Here is a 20,321-nt window from a genome sequence, read left to right on the forward strand (position 1 = left end):
CAAGCATGTTCCAGAGTGATGGCTCCAGGGTGTACGAATTTTATGTGTTTACTCTCTCGTTGACTGAAAGAAGGATTTCCGAGTGTGAAAAAAAACCCTTCAGAAAATATACCAAAAGACACCCGTGTAAGCCATGTGTGCGACATGGTAAACTGAAATAAATATATGTGTTCAGTTCGCTGTGGGTTGCATTGAACAAATGCAAAAAATGAAGCCAGAAAACAAAAACGAACAAATCACGGACACACGTAGCATAAGTTCCACCGGGAATGATATAAAATAATGCTCACGGTAGCGACGTAAAGGAACCTCCATTCAACAAAAGCAAACAGAACGACATTACAGTCTGAGATGTTAAAGGAATAGGTAAAAATCGATTTGATGAAGACAGAAAAATGGAACAGAAGACTATAATGCACCAACTTGAAGGAGACGAAATAAAAAGTGCCACTGCCTTGACACGCTGGCTGGAGTTAAGGTGGAAACCATTTGTTTTTGATGCTGTTTGGTTTTTCACTCCTTTGTGCTTCTTTCCCGTTCGCTGGTTCTTGTGGTTGTGGCCAAAAATTGGATATTTACTTTACCGAATGCACTGTGTCCCGGTCCCGGTCTCGAGTTTCAGTGCAAACAGCGAGCAAAACGCAATCCTGCACCCGGCTGGAGGCTCATGAAGGAAGTGTTTGTGTGTGATTGTGTTTGTTAAGAAATCTTGCCAAAAACTCCGGTCCTCCGGCTACATCGTGGGGGTGGAACATTTCAGGGATGCTCCAAAACCGATTCTCTTCGAACCGAAATTTCCAGAAAAAGAAACGTTCGATGCATGTGTCATGTAAGGAACCAGAGAGAGAGAAAGATAGGAAAAAAGGTTCCACTTGTTTCATAAATCAAAACACGGTCGACAAAAGCGAACGAACCAACCGATAAAGTAATGTTTAAAGGGATAAAGAACAGGTCATGAAATATGTGGCTGATATGTTGGAAAAAAGGGAGGACATTGGAAGAAAAACGGGAAGCAATAATTTCTGCTCTAGTCCAATCGAACACTGTGCACTATAGAACGTTTGGCTTCCAATAATCATTGACTGTGACGCAAAGGTGTCCAACCCTTTAGTGGAAGTTGGCTCTATTTATTATCGAATCCATTATGAAATCCATTCCTCAAAGACTATGAATCATAGGTTCGTTATATATTTTGTTCATGTGTAAAGAAAGAACATCTTTTGCTGAATATGTTCAACGAATGAGCATTGTTTTCTTTTGTACAATTTAGTTAAAAATCATGGGATAACTTGGGCAAAAGTACATCAATCAAGAAAACGATTTTTAACAATCGTTCTGGCATTCATCAGATATTGCCTAATTCGATAGTCTGTAAAACAGACCGCTCAATAAAAAAGTTTCATAAAAGATATGCCTAATGTAAATCGTTCTTCGCTATTATTAACTTCAACATAAGCCTATATGTTGTAATTGGTTTCTATACCTTAAACTGGTTTCGTGTGTTTTGTTTCTTTTGTGCATTTTGTTCCCCTTTTCTTATCAGAATCAGTTTACTGGTGAAATGTTTATCCACGCAAATGAATAGCTCAGCCAATATTTTTCTCACGATACTTTTTGTTTTTCTGCTATTCAACGAATGTTACAGGAATTTTCATTTGATAAGGCATTATCATCTAATTTTATTGTAGACTCCTTAGATGAAATGGCAAACAATGCAGGTTGATATGACAACGGCCTCAAATCATTGGGAAATCAAAAACCTTTTATAGCGATGTCCTCAGATGATATTGTCCTAGTAGCCGTTGGTATTCCACGTACTCACGCTCAAAGGACGCTCACAATATCAACGGTTACTATTACAATTTTTCCCTGTCACTTGAAGCCGTTGCCATATCAACAAGCTTAATTTGCCATTCCATCTTACAAGCCTGTCATAAAAATGGATGCTACTGCCTTATCATCTGAAAAACCCTGTAAAATAGTCATTTATTGGAAATTGGTGTTCATTTTAAACGTGAGTTTACTAGCCCCTTCACCCACCTAAAAAATTAAAAAAATTTTTTATTGAGTCGAAAAAGTGTGTTACTAATTAGGCTTTTTTACTGGATGATTAAATATTAGGCTACTAATGATTTCTGGAACATGTTCGACGCTCTTGATACTTCCTTGCGGCAATTCTTGCCCCAAAAAAAAATCAGTCTACGTACTCTATAATGCCCCTCCCAGTATTTTGGCCAAATGTGTAACGTTACGATTAATATCATCGCTATTACTGGGCACTTCATTGGCAAAAACACCACCGAATTGCATGGGGCGGGTGTGTTCGTTTGCCCAATAAATTACATCCGCAAAAGCTATGGAGGAGAATCGTACCCAGAAAGGATAACATTGTGGAGTGGCGTAAGATAACTGGGCTTGTTTGGAATAGGTAGATATGTCTGGAAAGGAAGACATGTTTAAGTAGCAGGAATTATGAAAGGCTTATGCCTGGAGAAATCTACAATGCTGTCTTTAAGAAGTTATTTGTTCTAACAAGACTGGGCATTAATAAGACATATATAGTTGGGAAACGGGTTTTGATTACCTTGCTCGTGTTTGGAGCATGAATCATGTAGTGATATTCGTAAATATTGAACTAATATGAATGGTTGTACAGCATGGAAACACGCACAACATAAGACCATTGCTGTCGCTGTTGTTATAATAATAAACTACCCTGTCTACGCTGCCTGGTTGTCCACACGCGCTTCTGTGTGTGTGTGCACATGTTTTTCTTTCTCCAGAAATAGTCTTAGCACCCGCTAAAAATCGGTGTGTATCACCAACACACAACAATTGTCCGTAAATCAGCTTCTGGTTCAGCTGTAACTATCTTACAGCCCGTGAGGTCGTCGCACAAGTATAAATAGTGTAGAGCATATCAAGTACTGCTGCGCCTAGCATGCTGAGGTCGTCTAACACCAAGACGCATCCCAAGGCAGCAGCAGCAGCAGCACCAGCACCAGTTGAGGCAAGTGCGACCGAACCTCGCCGAGATGCACCGCGGGCGCACATATGCATGGCTTGCATGCATTTTTACGACCGTGTAATGTGTGCCTTTTATTTGGTCATAAATTGTTCCTGTGGCGTAACACATGCTTACGCATACAGCCCAGACCAGCGCTTATGGCGGGGTTGGTCTAGCGCGCTCCATGCAGCGACTTCTTCACGTGCGGCTCACATTTGATAACGAGACCTCATTCCGGTTCACGTTCCTCCATGTTGCGCCGGGGGTGAAAGATATTTTTAAGAACCCATCTTCATGAAGCTGGTGAGTTATTTAGGCAATGGGTAAGAAGTTGCCTTCGACCTTTACACCCAGCTGAAGATGGTACCGAGCGATGGTACCATCTCGGCTAGAACGATGATGTAATTATAAGATTTTATTTTTACGCTCGTCGTTGTAAAATATGCACATCCTGGTTCCTTATGGAGCGAGCTTTAACGCCACCCCACTAGATCCAGTTTCAAGCCAGAATTGTGGTTTAATTTTTTTTGGGCGAGAGGGATTAATAATATCGATTTTTTGGCCACCATCCTCCTTCCGGCTTCCGGTGTTTTTTTGTTTTCTGGCGGGGGTGATGGATGAGTGCCCCCAAACTCCCTTCGGGTTTAGTTTCACTTACATAATCGATTTAGCTTAGAGTGCCAATTTTGGTGGTTATGGCGTTGTTCCTTTTTTTCCCCCTGCACTAACCTTGAAACACATCACGCACGGTAACACCAGAAGCACTTCGAAATCGATGCACAAGGTCAGTTTGTGGTGGAAGTGGGTGTGCGGTGGGTGGAAATTTGATCCACTTTTCCTCTCTGTTGGCTGTGTTTAAAAATGGAGTACACTGAAGAACGCTTCTTTGCACATGATTAAACGTATTCATTACATACCTGGTTTTGACCCCGGCGTGCGTTGGCTTGCGTGCAAGACGACCGATGGGACCGATGGATCAAATGGTTTTCATTACATTTTTCAAACTTCAAAGACCCATTTTTCACACAGAACGAACGGGGCCCACTGTGAACACTCTCACCGTTGAAGGTCTTCCGTTGGAGGATGCTTCTTTTTTTCCGGGTCGTTATTTTCATTTCTTTCTTTGGTTTAGGATTTTTGTCTCCGTTTGATGTAAAATCAATTCCCTTAGATCGATTGCTGTAAGCCGTATCATATTGTACGTGTCAGGTATGGGAAGAAAATGAAAAAAGTGAAGCGAGAAATGAAATTTCGGACGCCTAATTTGTCAACCTGAAAACCGTTCTGTGAAGCAAACCTTCAATCATACTGGTGAGGATTGAACGAAACGTTAATTATTTGTTTGTATTGTTGAATTAATTAATGCAATTTATCAAGAGAAGACTTCTTTTTCCTTTTCTTTTTATGTCTTATTACGTTTTTTTAAATTAAAATGCATAAGAGTTATTAAATGTTTATTTCAAGTTAAAGTTTATGGTGTAGCTCTATTTTATTTGAATTTTTGATAAACTTTTTCTAGGATTTGTTACTAATTTAATTCAAGGCCTTAACTTATTCTGTAAGAATAAGAACAACTAGTCAATTAAATAACTCATGTAACATTTTTAATGTGTATGCATCAAAGTGAATCACAAGATGAGAACAAGAAGCAATACAAAAATAAACAAATATAAATATTAAAAAAATAAATTAAAATTTTTGTGTATTTTTGTACTTCTTTTTAATTAAATTTTTCTATGCTCAATTTTTTCTACAGAATTTTTCAAACATTTTTTAAATATATTTCTTATTTGCTCTTCCTTTATTATTCTATGGCCATATGACAGCAAAGCCAGGGCTAAAAATGTACGAATGTACTTTTGGAATCCAGGTCAAGTTTACCAGGCTTCTACGAATGACAATGGGCAACATCACATGTTAGGTGAAGGTGGATGGAAAACTCTCAGGGCCCTTTGCTACCACCAAGGGCCTGCGCCAGGAAGATGGGCTCGCCTGTCTTCTCTTCAATCTGGCCCTACAGAGAGAGCCATCCGCGACTCGGAAGTGGAAACTTCGGGGACCATCTTCTATAAGTCAATCCAGATCCTGGCGTACATAGACATCATTGGTATGAGGCTCTCCTATGAAGCAGATGCTTATTAAAGGATCGAGCGTGCGGCACAGAACCTTGGGATGGAGATTAACGAGGCGAAAAACAAAATGATGTTGGCACCACCAGCGACCCTGCTAACAAACACTGATTTACGCTGGGGGTGTTATGCAGATAGGTGACCACACCTTCGAAGACGTTCAAAACTTCACCTGGCACCTATTCAAGGGTGCTGGCTGCCTACCGGTCATACTACAGCCTGAGGAAACTTCCCCACTCTAAATACCTGTCACGACGGACGAAGCTGGGACTTTACAGAACATTTATAGTCCCAGTACTCACATACGACTCTGAGACATGGATTCTGTCCAAAACTGACGAAGCCCTCTTAGCCGCGTTCGAGAGGAAGATGCTCAGAAGGATTATTGGTCCCGTATGTGTGGAAGGACAATGGAGGAGCCGCTACAATGACGAGCTCTACGAACTGTACGATGATCTCACCATCGAGCAGCGAATTAGACTCGCCAGGCTCCGGGGGGCTGGTCACGTCATGAAGATGACACCAGACGACCCAGCCCGTAAAGTCCTTTTAGGACGTCCACACGGACAGAGGAGGCGTGGTAGGCCCAAATTGAGATGGAGTGATGGCGTTGATGCGTCCGCCACAAAGGCCGGGATAATGGATTGGCAGATGACGGTGCTGAACCGTAAGCGGCAACGAGGATTGTTACAGCAGGCCAAGACCGCAAAGCGGTTGTAGCGCCTGATAAGTAAGTAAGTAGTTTGTTTCATTAATTTTTCTATACATTTTTTTCGTAATTTTTATATAAAGTTTTAGATTATTTTACTGTTTTGTTTTATTATTGCTTTAAACAAACCATCATAATGTTGCAATATTTTTAACTCATTTATTATGACAAGCTTTTAACATATGTCTTAACTTTAATCTGTTTTCATACCTTTGTTTTGTTTTGCTTTGTGTGCAGCACTAAAACTTTTCATTGTTTTTTTATTTCAGTCAGTTTTGAATCGGGCTGACCGAATTGTTTTTTTTTAAGTTGTAACATTGTTAATATTGCGATAAATATTTTATTTTACATAATAAAGTTGGTTTTTTGCATGTTTAAATGTTGTAAGCTTAGAATTTTTTTACATGTGTTTTATTTTCGTTTCGGTAAATTTATGTAGTTTATTTTATTTTTATTATTCATATCCTTAGAAAAGCCTTCTTCATGAAGAACAAATAGATCTTAATTCATTTTAATTTTATTTAAGTTTTTATTCAGCCTTAATTTTAGCGGCTTTTTATGTTTTTATATATGTGCAAAAATAAATGAATTTGAAGTTGATGGACATTTTTATGAAGGCCTTGAATGTTATAGCCTTAGAATAAAGAGTAATTTACAGACCAGCACTTTGTTTAAATAACTTTTTCTTCTTTATATTCATTTTTCCTTCTCATTCAATCTTATCAAACAAACACTCTCCAAAACAAAGCCTCCTCATTCATACGTTTATCTCACATTTCGACTGTTTGCTTCTCAACCGCCAGAACACTCCACCTCCCCCAAAAAACCGGCAACTTACGGATGCCAAGTGTTTTCCTTCCTCTTCTCTAAACCTACACACCATTTTGTGACCATTCCTCCCGGTTCCCTTTCCCATTCCCCAAGCCCTGCCTATGCAACCATCCTCAGCAAAGAACGTTACCTATGAGGGCCGTTTCGAATAAACAAGCAGCACAAAAAAAAAAAAAAACATGTGCCGGTTCCGAAATGTAAATTTGGTTAAATTAAACATTCCGAAGCCGTTTGGTTCGGTTCGGTTTCGACGTCCATTCTCATCCCGGTTCGTGCGCGTCATTAGAGCCCCGGGGGTAGAAGTCATTACCTAAGTCAACATGTTTTCTCGTGCATTTCATGAAATATGGCCCCCGTCGTCCACCGTTCAAAATGAGCGATACGAAACCAATTCCCTCCCCCCCCCCCCCCCGCAACTTTTGAAAACAACAAAACAACAAAACTTCTCACTTCCGAAAGAACCTTTTGGAAATTAAAAGTTATTCAATTGCGTGGTTGTACCCGTACACCGTGTAGCGTTGTACCCTTTTTCGCCAAATGCAAACAAACAACAATCTGCAGTCATTCGAACGCTCGCGGTTGTGAGCTCATTTTTGTGTGATAAGAAATCGCAAAACCCTGCCGCGTCCTTGAAGTCACGTTATGTGCGAGAGGGCAAACGTAAAGAAACAAACAAACAAACCCCCACCAAATGGACATCAACAAGGGCACCTGGGCACGGGTTGTTCTGGTCGGTTCGGCTCAGCTGATATCGGTACGGTGCGCAGAAATGTGGTGTGAAATTAGAATGTGTCGATAATGGTGCTGTTTACGAAGGCACAACCTTCACTGGAGGTTAAAAATTAATAAACCTCGTTACGAACTTGGAAAATGCGTCTTTTGGTGCCGTAAATCTCGCAATGAAATGTGCAATCCATCATGTGTATTGCTATTGCTCCGACTTGCCGGGATGCGTTTGGGGCCGGTTCCATTTATCATCTAATTAAAGTTCCACTCCGGCCGAAGCGGGTTGAGCCGACCGTGGCGCCACATTTGTCGTAGTGAAGGTTTAGTTTTCTCACAAGAGGATTATGTTTTGGTTTCACTTTTCCCTGCCTAAAATATTTCCATAAATCACGGACTGTAGCATGGGTTGTGCGAGTGTGTGCTAGGAAAGGGAGTAGGGAGAATTATGTCCAAGCTGCATATTTCAGTCTTTGGTGGAGTCGGGTTGAGCAGTGGGAAGGTTGTGGGGAAATGGATTTAGAGTACGGAGTTGTTTATCTTTACTGTTGTGTTTGATTCAAAGAAGTTGAGCATCGACAAAAGTCTCGGATTGTTTAAACCAGAGAAAAGAAATAAATTTTTTGAAGACTGCGTTTTTTATGAATAATTAATACGTTCATTTTGTAAGTCTCATAGTGCTTACTAAACCTCCGAAAGAAAATCGATCTTTGTTTGGCATTTTATTGCTAAAAATTTTTGAAAGGTTTGTAGCATCAAATATCACATTCGAAAACTTGTGTCTTGTGTGTTTACAGTATTTCTTTGCTTCTTATTTCAATTTGAGCCTCATTTGTTATGAAATTTATTCCCAAAAGAGATCGAAATTTAAGCAAAAATGTTATGTTGTTATGAAATTGATGTCACATATTCTCCTATTATTGACTGAACTATGGAAAGACTCTGCGTCATTAAATCTCCTTCGCCTCTTACTTACTTACTTATCAGGCGCTACAACCGCTTTGTGGTCTTGGCCTGCTGCAACAATCCTCGATACCGCTCACGGGTCAGCGCCGTCTTCTGCCAATCCATTATTCCGGCCGTTCTGGCGGACGCATCAACGCCATCACTCCATCTCAATTTGGGCCTACCACAGCTCGTCTGTCTGTGTGGACGGCCTAAAAGGACTTTACGGGCTGGGTCGTCCGGTGTCATTCTCATGACGTGACCAGCCCACCGAAACTTAGCGAGTCTAATTCGCTGCACGATTTGTGAAATCAACGTACAGCTCGACGAGCTCGTCCATTGTCCTTAGACACATACGGGGCCATAAATCGTTCTGAGCATCCTTTTCTCGAACGCGGCTAAGAGGGCTCCGTCAGTTTTGGACAGAGTCCATGTCTCAAAGGCGTATATGATTACTGGGACTATAATTGTTCTGTACAGTCCCAGCTTTCATCTCTTAGCAATACCTAGTAGGCCTTCTTTCATGGTTAAACGACCTCTAAAGGCACGATTTCTGGCTTATTAAACTTATTGATTCCGCATAATTTGGATATTCTGTTCTTTTTTTGGGAGTACAGCCCAGATGAGATTTGAACCCTGGTCTTTTCGTGTGAAGACCCGAAAACTAATATTACTTATAGGAATCAAAATAGGTATCATCTGGGCAATATCTGCTTTATATGTACTATTTCTCCTTCAGCGCCATCTACCACAATTACATGGTACTGCCATGACAGCACGATATGCTTAAATAATTATGACACCGAGTGGTTTAAGTATCTTAGTTTAATAAAATGATACTTTTCATAGCTATGCTTGTATAAAAATGCTTGGTTTACTGGCAGGCTCCTAAAAGCAGGTTATTAAGACTCTGACCGCTTTTTAAAGAGGAATTCAGCGTAACAGACTTTGGTTACGCAAACACAAAACTTATCTATAGAACTAAATAATACTATAGATCCCAGTATGAGTGTCAATAGCCTTAATACAATTTTGAGAGATATTTATTGAATAGATTGTTAGAATGTTCTTTAGAAACTATTAATCATTTCAGCCTTTTATTTAAATCGAAATTAAGCAACTGTGTTGCCACCACCATCAAACGAACCATTCTCAACCTTCACCATATGCAGGCACCGTTTCCTGTCTGCCAACCACATCGTTTCCTTTCTGCGGCACACATTAAATTAAAATATCATTCAAAATGACAAATTTCGTCAAAGCGGAAAATCTACTTCCCAGCATTGTGCGGCTCGCCGCATTGGTCCGCATTCCGACGCCCCTAATGCGGGCACACCGTGAATGTGACGTCTTCCGAACTCCTTGGCCGTGTATCGATTCCATCATGGACCGGGGGAAAGAAAAAAGAAAATTTATGTAAACGGAATGTAAATACAAAAGGGCATGGAAAAGGGAGCGTTCGGAGGGCAGTGGATGCCAGTGTTATGCGGGAACGCATTCCGTGGGACAAAGGAAAAACCTTATTCCCCTTTTTTCACGAGTGAAAGTCGTGGCGGTTTGTAACACACTCACCGTGTCCACAAGGGACACTTGGCATGGGAAAATGGTAAGGAAGGAAAATGCTGCTCGCACAACGCGACAAGACAAAAGATTATTGTAAATTTATTGAAATTTATGTTTATTAATTTAAGCCATTTTTTATTTTCTTGGTCGAGTGCAGGAGCACTGTGGGCAGATACTGCACCAAAATTACAGCATTTCCTTTTGCCTTTTGAAGTTGGTCTGTTGGATTGATGGGGATTAGAATAGATTTGCTTTGTGTAGGATATCGTGTCAATTTGTTTTGGAATGGAAATGGACTTCTTAATTCATCGCTACCGGAAAACGACGTAGAATACACAGAGAGTATCGTGCAATGAATCAATGCGATGGAGTTCCCTTGCTATTTTTCTTTAAGGCTTTACCGTAGAATGATCCACAGGTGTCGGCTTTATAATTTATATCCTGCAGAACATTAATTCCCTCTACTTCACTTTCTTCCAATCGTTGCACAATATCCCTAGCCTGGTGCTGAGCTGATCCAACAAGCTATAAACATTTATTAATCATTAAACCTTTTTTGCATCGTTTCAGGGAATTGGTTTTTGCATGTTGCACAGGGTCTCCCAAAATATCTTCAACCATTAGTTCGATTCCGGAGGTATTAAAGTTGAGTTCCAAGAATGTAAAAAAAGCCACAACTCTTTCAAACGACTCATCAAACCTTAATACATCCTCAGTGGCGAAGGTAAGGCAACGCAAAAACGCTTCGAAACTTTCTACTCCTGTGCCTTGACTGGTGGAGCACCTGGTGAGCGAGAGAAAGAGAGACTAAAAACAGGACTCCAACTTTCGCTACATCTCCAAGCAGGAAAGCGAGTAAAAACAACCCCCGAAAAACTCCCCTTAGAACACGCAAACCCACCCAAAAAAGCCAGAAGAATTTTCTTTACCGAAATTTCAATTAAAAACCTAATAAATCAAAATGACGGCCAAAAACCTGCCAACCTGCAGCGGCAGAGGAGAAATTGTAAAACCATCATCCTGCGGGATCTGGGCACCACATCGCGCCATCAAGCGCCAACGAACGAAGGGTGCTCGCTAGAAGAAGACTAGGAGAAGAAGAAAAAAAGGAGCCAAGCAACCAAGCAACCAAAAATACCACGGCAAATTCTGGACGTAAAGCTTACACAGCAGCGAGCGTTAGTACATGAAATACTTGCTAAAAGTAAGCAAAAGTGGGGAGCAAAAAAAAATATTGCAACACGAAGGGAAGTTAAAAAGTCCTCCCCGGTGTTCGCTTGCAAAAAGCAGCCCGGGAACTCAAAGACCAGATCGATTTTGATGGTGTGGCGTTGGATGGTAGGCGTTCGGTTCTTATCGATCAATCGCCCAAACTGACGACCGCCAGTATACATACACTCACAGATTTTCCCTGCTTTTAAAACTTGATCTATTGCTTTCTTATCGGATGGGGATAAAAAAAACGCAACGAGAATCGTCCAATGGAACGTCCTGAAACGTCAGAACATTAGAGTGTTGGAAGGGCAAGTTCTTCATTTTCTATCACCCAACAGGGAGCGAACTGGATCAAAGCAATGTTGGAGGTGTTGGAGCGTGTACTAGAACGAAGAAGATGATGGCAGCACTACCACCCATCATCCCTAGACGAACAGCAGAGACCGGTGCCAGAAAACATGAGGCCTCGCCAGAAGTACGCCTGAGTTATTCCCGACCACAGGAACCGAATCCGAGTTCTTGGCTATCGTGCTTCGAAAAGTAAGTGTTTATTTCCCAGTCTCCCTGCTATCGAACCTGCCAGAGCTGTGCCCGCACACGTTCGCCATCTTCGCCTTTTGATGTGTGTATTAGCGCATTAGGACGTTTTTGGTGGCAGGCTGGAGAGTTTTTTTTATTGGTTGTTGGAAAGTGTGCAAGATAAGAAAGTGCGGCAGTTACACTCTGCCCACCCAAAATGGCATCCCCATTGGAGGACAGCTTTGACAGCTGTGCTTAGTATGTTCAAGGACTGTCGGTTTCACCACCAAGCAGCCCACCGCAAGCTGGTTGAAGATTGTAAATAAATCAAACGCGTGATTTATTCCGTGCCAGGCGAAACGTAATCGGGATCGAAATCAGGCAGTTAATTATGCTTTTCTTTCAACCATTTTCTTTTTCACAGAGGCACGTGGCCTGCTGATGAAGGAGATTGTTTTTTTTTTTTGTTGGAGCTGTGGTACTGTTGTTTCCCGCTAGGGGGAGTTTTAGTCAGCGCTTAGTGGGTAAGTAAAGCGAGTAGAAAATGTTACAGAAAAAGACATATTTGCAACGGGAAAGACGTTACAATATGGCACACTTCCCGTCCGCTGCTCGTTATCTTGTGGATGTGAAAATTAGCCAAACCGGTACGGTCCTGTTTTTGCAATCCGTTCCATCTTCAGGCGGTGCTCTAACCTAAGATGTCCAGATTGCGCCAGTTCTCGGTGGTTCGCTGTTGCCCTAGAATCTTATCAATCCTGTCGCATGTTTACGGAGCTGATTAGATGCATCTTTATTATCGCACCTTCGCACCGGTGGTACAATGTTGTTTCGACGAGCGCTCCTGTCACCGGCCATGTCTCCGGCCATGGGGTTTCGATGGCTAGTGAGGAGAGAGAGAGAGAGAGAGAGAGAGAGAGGGTCGCTCGACAGCGAAGGATGAAGGTTGTAACGGTGAAGTGATTGCCGTCGATAAGACGCTACCAGCCGTGTACAAGTGTGACAGTTTTTAATCAATCTTTCAACTCCTTCCAAGTGTTTACCTGTCGAATGATGATGATTGGAAATGGGCGAAGAGTTGTTTGTAGATCGGTGGCTTGACTGGTACCCACCCGGTACCTGGCCGCTTATATGGGTAAACACGAAACCTCAGCTCATTATCGGTACCTGTCCCATCGGAACGAAGGGTGATTTTTGTTTGTTTTCCCCTTTTTTCTCGACCAAACCAAAAATAAGAGGAAGAAAGGAAGGAAAGAAAACGGAAGACGTTCGTTGTGGCTTATACAACGCCCAAGGTAACTGTCAAATGAGTTACAAGTGTAATGTCTCTTTCTTCCTAGTTTTGGTGTTGTCGTTGGGGCTCCTCCATAACTCAAGTAGATTACACCTGATTGATATGATCGATTGGGAATGGGAAAGTGATAGAAAAACAGAACCCTCCAAATTGACCTTTTCTTTGCCTGTTCCAAACCCCAGGAATTGGTTAGCGATAGCACACCGGTTTACGATAATTACTGTCTAATTGCTTGGGTAAAGGTCGTGACGGTTCTCAAACCAGGGACTGTACAATCAATCAACGAATCGATCATCCAACGGAGAGACAAGTGTGTAATTATGTTTTCGACGCTGACATCGGTACGATTTGTAAGTGATGTATTTCTGTGTTCTGCAATCGACAGCGAAACAGTAGTTTAAATTGTGGTTCGTGTATCTTCGGACAGTTGCTTACAGGTACAATATACTTAGTATATCACATGCTTACTCAGTAGCTACTAGCGCCATCTTGTGGCAAATTGAAACCATGCTATAAGAATCGAAGTAAATGTATTTAAAAGCACTTTCTCCCCATCTTTAAGCCCTCTTCCAAGGGTAGTCAGCAAAGTTGCTTCTCTTGCCAAGAGCAAATATTACTACACAGCCGTACAAAACGGTTGGCTCCCAATAACCTTCTCCCTTAGCGGATGATTGTTTTGCCAGCGTTTGTGTCTCAAGTGGCTCTGCTCACCCGTGCTATCAGTTGTTGGAGGATGCATTAAAACAATCCCTCAACCACCGGCCCAAACCCCACAACGCTGCGTTGCATAATTTTTGCCCTCTTTTGTGCCTGACTCACCGGGACGGGACCCGGGACGCAGGAAAACCTGACCTACCTATCTACCCGGATAGCGTAAGGGCTTATCAGCTTGCCCTGCCGCAGTCTGCCAAGGAAGTGGACAGTGCACTCGAGCAGCCGTAACCACCGTGCAGCTACCACGGTGTGTAATCACCATGTGGACAACACTCTCGGAGCCTATCTCCGGTCTGGTGTTTGACGTCCCGGGACGTAAACAAACCGAAGTGTTTTCCAACCGATTACATGATGATAAGTGTAACGAACGGTACGGAAGCTAATCCTTTGCACTGTGCCGGGGCACACACCGGAACGTTGATCTCGGAGCGAGGTGCTTTACGGCTCGGCAATAGTTGCCACCGTGGATTTTGTGATATATTGAGCGGTGGTTATTGTTGGAAATAGTTTTATTCGTGCTGTGCTTTATGGAACATTATGGGATGTATTGGTTCGTCTGTGCAGTAGACGGTTTAAGTTACATGGTCTTGAATTTTTGAGCTGTTATGTTCAGAATGGACCAACAAATGGAAAATCAATATTGACAATGACTTGGGAAGTTTGTCTGTTATTTTTTGTGAAGGTCACACCTGTTCTAAGATGTTGAGATGCTTCGTCGAATGCCATGGAGGAGCTTTAGCGTCCTTGCTTTGTTTTTACCTGGCTGAATATCGCCAAACTTCAAATATTTTGAAGATCTACCAATACTATCTTTGAATATTTTCCGTTCGTTAGTTTGTAGAAACAAGGAAAAGAGAGCTGTCCAACCTCATACAGATCGTTTCCAATGGTCTATTGTGTGTCTCATGTACTATGGTTAGGCTATTTGATGAACTAAATTCAACTTTTTTCGTGAATATTTGTCTATCAGGATGAGGTGGAGAATACTTGAGCTGTCAGTATCATCTACAGGCTTCAGATTGTTGTTGATGTGTGGCAATATAGATCATTATACATCCTTAAAGACATGTGATGCCATAATCGAAGAGCGACAATGACGCCGGTCTTCATTCGGTAGAAGCGCAGTTCAAATCCCATCCGGACCGTCCCCCGTAGTAAGCTTTTGCGGCGCTACAACAGCTTCGAAATCTTGGCCTGGTGCAACAATCCTCGATACCGCTCACGGTTTAGCGCCTACCAATCCGTTATCCCGGCCGTTCTGGCGGACGCATCAACCCAATCACTCCACCTCAGATAGGGGCCAATCACGCCTCCTCTGTCCGCGAGAACGGCCTAAAGGTACTTTACGGGCTGGGTCGTCCGGTGTCATTCTCATGACGTGACTGTGTTCAGCCCACGATAGTGTGATCATCGTAAGAATCGTAGAGCTCGTCTTTGTAGCTTTTAGTCATTGTAGTGTCATATCGTTCAGTGTAGTAAGCCAAAAATGTCAGGCATGATCTAAGAAAGCCGTTGGGCTAGGTTTAATTTCTGCAATATCCTTTATATATATTATATTCATCTCATCAGTTAAACTTTCTGTTTATATCTAGTATAACATCGAAGAAAGTCGTCGGGCATAGACTGTCGTGAAGAGCGTGACAGGTCCTCGCTGCATTATTTATTTTACTTTTTATTAATTTTTGCAAACTTTTTCAAGCTTTTCTGCCATTTATTATCAATATTCTAGAAGTACTCGTTAAGTACCAAACCAAGATGATGTATTTCTTGGAATGAGAAATCTTGAACCTTTCATTACATACTGTAGAACATGATGTCCCTCAACAGCGCGTCTTACACGTCCCCGTTCTGCTCCAGTTGAAAACCGTTGCGTCCGTTACGTTCTTTGTTAACTTGTTCGCCGGGGCACACAATGCACACACCGACACAATAGCCCCGAAATAGTCTTTATGACAGGATTTCGCAAAGAATAGATAGCGCACAGCGAGCAACCGAGCTAGAACGATAAAATGCTATAGTAATAATATGAAATCAACCTCGAAAGAAAAAAGAAACTGCAGCCCTTGTTCACCCTCCTGGAGTGTTCCGGTACGTAATCCTGCTTGGACCTGTCGGAACTGCAATATTCGAGTACTGTTGCCAACCCTGCTTGCCACAGAGGGCACCAACGATTTAGCAAAAATCCCTTTTCGTTCAACGGTGAGAAAATTTATTTCTTGGAATAAAGCATTCCCATCCCGAAGATGAATTGTAGGAGGGGGGTGATAGTGTCCTGGTCCATCGCAACAAAACCGTTTGGTCGAAGGATTTCGAGGGATGGGGAAAAGCATCAAAAAGGTTGTACAGAACACACAAAAAGATAAACAGTGCTGTATGCGTGGACACCGTCCCAAAGAAGACGAATAACACACGACCAATGAAATGGAAACAATCCTTCACGCTGTAGAACCGTGACGTGTCACTTGTATGGCTCTGCTACTTTAATAAGCGCACCAGTGTGTCTCGAAGGTTAGAGCTGGTGGTATTGCTTTTGGGTTCAATTTTTTCGAGAACATGTCCTCCCGAATCTTTGTACGTACAAAGGCACAGGCACACATCACAAAAAAATCAAATCAAATCCTGGACGGGATTATGAAGCTCAAAACCGTTCCCGTTTTAACGTCCCAAGAGACCTTTAACTTGCCACGGGGAATATGGTTTCGTGTCCTGCGTGTCCGGGGTTTTTCCATTATACGTCTCTTCTATCATCGAATTCCAATGTGTGAATAAGACAACACACGAAAATACACAAATCCTGCTCACACATATAGAGGAAATTAGAAAAAAAAACCTCCCCAAGAATAGTGAAGAAAACGGGAACATCCCTTCACAGGTCGTTTAGGAGTGCCGGGTCCTGTTCACACCTGTGCCTACGATGTTCGGGTCCCGTAAGGTAACCTTTTTCACCTTTTCGATTCCTTTTCGCTCTTGATTGTTGGGCCTTCCTTTTTTTTTTGATTCGGATCGAAATAGAATGAGCATGGCTGAAAACAACTTTAATTTATGTTTTCGTGCCTTCGGGGATCGTTTTTTCGATCCGTTCGAACGGATCGACGGGAGTCCCTTTTTTTAAATGCTCCTTCTTTTGGCAACTCGATAAACATTTTCGACCTCGATCGGTCGCTACCGATAAGCTCCCGCACGGAAATCCTTTTGCAACAGGAGCAAGTGTTCTTTTGCGAAAGAGAAGAAAACCAATGGAAAACGGAGCACGATCGTTTTTTTATTATTTTCCTCCAGAGAGAGGGCACTGCAAGTGCAAGCAGTCGATCGATCATATCTACGCGACACAGGTTGTTTGAGCCCCCGCTTTGACTACCTGGCTTCAAAGAGGGTTTTTTTATCCCTATTCGTACCACTGACAGGGCCGATCTCCGCGTTTGTGTCCTTCATCAACCTGCGCATCAAAACTTTTGGAAGGTTTGCCAAAGGAAGGTTGGTGGCAAGTGAAAGTTCAATCGAACGGTTCGGCGGTTCCTAATGCTCTCCCGGGGCATTATGTTACGGTGGATTAAATTTCCTTTTGCATGTTAGCAATCGGCAAACGGTTTAACTAAATTCGTCAAATTCTTGCCTGCTACCGCTGAAGCGTGGCGGAATACGGTTTTGCTTTGTTTGAACTTTTTTTTTCCTGGCAAAGATTTCTGTTCCATCTCACTTCTCTTTTGTATTCTGGTAGAATTTATTGTGATGGATTGTTGAATGGATTGAGCGTTTCAGTGGGCTTTTAGAATTTGCTAGAAATGGTTCTTGATAGGCTTGGGTCTTGTTAGCAAAGGTGTTGGGTATGAGATAGAACAGAACGGTTCTTCTCTTCACATCAAGAGCTATCAATGCAAGGAATTTTATATAAAAAACTACTGTTTTCATAAATATTTTACCTGAAATGAGAAAAAATAACGTTCAAAAAATATATGGTAAAAACCGATAATCAAACAAAAAAATGTTTTGAAATGTGAAAAGTTGCAAAAAAAAAGGCATGATTGTTGGAGTTAAAAAAAATTTTCAGTGAGTTTTTGCTAATTCTTGAAGTGCCTGAACTATCATTTTTACTTTGCATTTTATTATTTATCGTATTCTTCTTCATAACCTTATTTGATATATCAACGGTTTAAATATGTTAAGAGACTCTCTATGTTGATGTGGTCTTATAATATTATTTTATCTTTGTTTAGGAATATTTTTAATTGGTTTCGCTGGATACTTATGATTTCAAGCTACATGCTTAAGAACTTTAGGGTTTTAAACTAATTTTTAAATTATTTTTTTTTAAAACGTGTATTTTTTGGGTTGAAATGCAATGAAAGGAAATCTGCTGCGAATCACACAGCTTTTAAAGCTACTTTTATCTTAGTATGAGCATTACTCGAGATTGAGAAATCGTGCAGGCTTTAAATTTTAAGTTCGAATCGATGAGAGATATCCCGCCATCTATAAGGTCAAATTAGACGCACGTTACCAGACTTTTCACTTATACATGAAAGCAAGCGATAATTAAATTTGTGTTGGTAGAATAGAGAGTGTGCACTACACAACAAAGAGAGAAAAAATTGGTAAATAAAAAAATGTCTTCTTCTTCTTATTCTTCTTCTTTGTGAGGATATATCACGGTTCGGTGAGGAAGTTCAGCTTCCTGAGCCCTTCGACGCTGCTCCACGATTGTGAGACACGATCCTCTTTGAATATGGATCGTCAGCTAAAGGCCATATGTCCTCGGACTGAAACTGAAGTAAATGTTTGATTCGTCCATGCAAATAAGGACGCACTTGGTAGTCGTCTAGGGCCTGTCGACAGCGATCAACTGCCTCTACGAAAGGGATCTCGGTTAAGGAGAATCATTCGAAGGGAACTAGTGTAAGAAGCTTCATTAGGTCACGGACGACCTGTGTGCTCAATGGCAACCAACTGAGGTTTCGCTTTCCGACCCAATTTTTAAAAGGCTGCCAAGCGATTTGTTCGTCATCTGCATACAGATGTACATTTGTATCTGTATGTATTTAAACTGAGCTGATATGATATTAAATCCTTTATTATTTATTGTAAGATTGGGATAAGTTTACATCTCAGTATATTATTTACCAAAAACGCTCGGAAGAACATGAAATGTAAACAAATTTAAAATATTTTTTTACTTATTATCCCATGGCTGCGTGGTCTTGCGATAGCAGTAGCAGACTTTCGTTTGTTCAGCCCGGGTATCGAATAACAAGTCATTTAATAACCTGTTGTTCGGACAACAGCAAGTGGACCAGATAAAACAATATTCATGTTCTAAATAGCTTCAAAAATGATAAATTTTTCTGTTTAATACTATAATAAAAAAAATTAGTCTATTTAACACTATGAAAGCCATAGCCAGACAAGCCACTATACTAAAACAGGTTTTGGCAAATAATTTAAGGACAAAAACTACTGACCTTCTAGAGTCTTCAATTTATGACGAATAATTTCTCATCCTCGCGTGTTGTAATCATGCAAAGAAAATAAATCAAGTAAATAATTATTTACTTAAATACCACATGCACGGTAAGGCAATCAACGCTGATTCTAATTTCGTTAAAACTAAAGCAATCGTTCTTGTGCAAAGTTTTCCCAAAGGCGAGCAAAAGCAAAAAAAAAAGAAATGTTGCTTTTCCTTTCATCTTTTAAATCAATGCTCTCTTGAACACACATACTGCTGGTGACCCATACAAACCATATCTCACCACACCGAAAAACCGCCTCCCAAAAACACCCCGCAGTAAGTTGTAAACTCAATTGGAAAGTTGCAAATCTCCCTGGATGCTTCGAGGAAGCTGGTTGCCTTCGCGCCACGCTGAAATGCCACTGGATGACCACATTCAAACGTTCACTGTCGGGCAGGCTCATCGTACCGATTTGCGAAAACCGTTTTAATCAAATTATAGCTTCCTGGGGAATTGGTAAGATTAACTTTCGCTGGGCGGAAGGAGATAGAAAACGGGGGAACACGGGCTGGACCATCACTGCACCATGAAACGATTACTGATGATGAACGAAGTGTGGTGGAAAGGGGGGAGATAGGGAAGATGAAGATGGGAAAACTTTTTTTCCTTCCTCAGTTCTTTGTTGCCGTTCTTTAGCTCTTCCGGATGGTTCCTCGTGGTGGTGACGTTTGATGGGTTTGTCTCGTGGTCGGATCCTTGCAGTTAACTCGGAGGAGAATATTGGCACTTAGCAAGATTCATTTTTACTTTAGTTTTTCCTACATTTTATAACGTTTTTTCTATCCTTTTTCTATGGAAAATGATATATCATAACTACTTTCCAGCTCCAGCACTAAGGTAGAAGCTAGAAATTGAGGGGAGTTATCTATCCCCGTGGAGAGCTAAGCATCGTAGTGAAGATGCATGCTAGCAGGAGTAATGAAGATTATGATTTAACTCTCGATAGGACCGATGAGGAAGTGAGTGCCCGGTCAAAGACGACCCTGAGCAGTAGAAGAAGAAAATCCCAAATACCACCCCTTGTCATAAAGCATATAGGGGTGCCAGTGAAAAACAAAGAAAGCTTACTCGCTTACACTGTCAAGGAAACTAGCGCTAACCATCATGCAATTTTCCCCAAAAACGTCCAGGCATCCAATTGGGAAATCTTCGCGCTTTTCCGTTGATT

Source organism: Anopheles stephensi, chromosome 2 (assembly GCF_013141755.1).
Source record: "Anopheles stephensi strain Indian chromosome 2, UCI_ANSTEP_V1.0, whole genome shotgun sequence".
Classification (NCBI taxonomy): Eukaryota; Metazoa; Arthropoda; class Insecta; order Diptera; family Culicidae; genus Anopheles; species Anopheles stephensi.